Source organism: Epinephelus moara, chromosome 18, assembly GCF_006386435.1.
Source record: "Epinephelus moara isolate mb chromosome 18, YSFRI_EMoa_1.0, whole genome shotgun sequence".
Taxonomy (NCBI): domain Eukaryota; kingdom Metazoa; phylum Chordata; class Actinopteri; order Perciformes; family Serranidae; genus Epinephelus; species Epinephelus moara.
In genome coordinates, this window is record NC_065523.1 from 5,109,198 (window position 1) to 5,110,984 (window position 1,787).

The following is a 1,787-nucleotide window of genomic DNA, read 5'->3' on the forward strand; positions in this document are numbered from 1 at the left end:
TTGTGATTGGTCCGCTGCGTGCGCGTTCACGGCTCTTGATAAAGCAACCCTGGGTTGAGTTACCGAGTTGATATCCAGCGTTGTGATACCGATTATCCTGATTGCCATTGTTAGGGTTAGTCAACCCAGGATAGGTCTGGGTAACCCAGGAAAGGTTGATCTCGCTTCGTGATACAGGCCCCTGGTTTTCTACCCGGAAGTATTTGTAAACAACAAGGCGATTCCCTCTATTCAGCTGTGATCTGGCCCACTTTCTTCACCAATCGCCAAGAAGACGGTCGGTCGCAATCTAAAAAGTTTTTGTACGCCTTCACCAAATCATATGAATAAATAAATACATTAATTAATACATATATAATAGAAATAGGGTGATAGTCTCTGATGTGACTGGTCATGATATGACTCGATCATGACCCCACTGGGCTCTCTCGGACTTGTACTGGTCCGTCCGTGCGCAAGTAATTGGTTGTGATAGGGTCATATTCTGGGCCTGATCGGACTAGTTGTGATTTGACGTGATCACGACCAATCGGGCTCTCTCGGACACGTCTGGGTCCGTCTGTGTTTGCTGGGCTGGCTTCATATGGGTAGAGGAAATCTCCATTAGTCGCTAGGCTAATTTATACAATGTAAAATGCCATAGGCTGTGCTAATAACATTAGCATGTTGTATTTGTTTGGAAAACGTGTTTAGTATGACAGTTGTTTTGTCAGTGAACCTTGTGTGTTGTAATGTGTTGAGTTGTAACATTACCTTTGTTAAATGATGCTGTTATTCCTGGCTTCATATGAGTAGTGGAAATCCCTACTACCTGCTAGCTAATTTATACAGTGTAAAATGCCATAGACTTGTGCTAATAACATTAGAATGTTGTATTAAAGGAGCGCTTACCTTTCTTGTGTAGTGCCCATACTGATTTTAGTTCATATTGTAGTACTTGAATATTTGTAATGTAGTTCTATCATGCTGATTTTGTGACATACCACCTCATTTATTACTTATGTCTTTTGATTTCTGTATTAATATGGAAAAATGTGTATTTTTGTTAAGGTTTGTTTTGTTTATTTGGAGGTGTTCAAATATCCCACATTTAGAGCAGACCTTGAACTTCTCATGTCCGTTTTGTGTATTGGATAGACAGGTGTCAATCAATCAAGTTAGGGTGAGGATTGTGACCTGTCGGATTCTGCAAAGGGCGGGACTTAGTCCAGACAAAGCGAGACGCTGTTTAAAGTTCGTTATAGTCATCATAAATGCAGTATTTTGCAAGAAGTAAGACCCAGCGGGATTGTGATTGTGTGTAACCTAAACCGGCGGGAGTGTGAGCCGTATTGGGAGAGTTCGAGTGAGTATTGTAGCTAAATTAGCAGGTACTGTTAGCACGTGAAACAGCTGACTAGCGTGGCCTCACCTGAGTCAGGCTGCATGTGGGAAGCCTGGGTTTATTTACAAGTTTCTGAGTGAGTATATATATTGTGAACTGTAAAATTATGCACATTTATGGTTTTCCAACAGTATATTCATTTGAGGTTTTGACTTTTAATGTTAGTGTGCTTCGGACATTGCCACTCATGCCAGGGTTCAACGCTAAGGTTTTTGTTCACTTGCCTGGTCGGGCAAGTTGGTCAGAGATCTACTTGCCCGAAGTCAGTTTTTACTTGCCCTATAAAAATTGTTTAATTTAAGCGGCTATCAAATAACAAAGACTGCAGTTATTTTTATGTTATGTAATCTTTATTCATACTGTATTTATTAATTAAAACAACATATGTCATGTATTGTAGCTG

The 1,787-nt window shown here is 40.3% G+C and overlaps 1 long non-coding RNA gene across 1 annotated transcript in view; it reads left to right on the forward strand.

Moving 5' to 3' along the window:
* The first annotated feature begins 1,192 nt into the window (after positions 1–1,192).
* LOC126404998 (uncharacterized) overlaps positions 1,193–1,787 on the forward strand; it is a 2,836-nt gene continuing 2,241 nt past the window's right edge. Inside the window, exon 1 of the long non-coding RNA XR_007571546.1 lies at positions 1,193–1,345. This is a non-coding gene — a long non-coding RNA (uncharacterized LOC126404998). The remainder of the gene's footprint in view (positions 1,346–1,787) is intronic.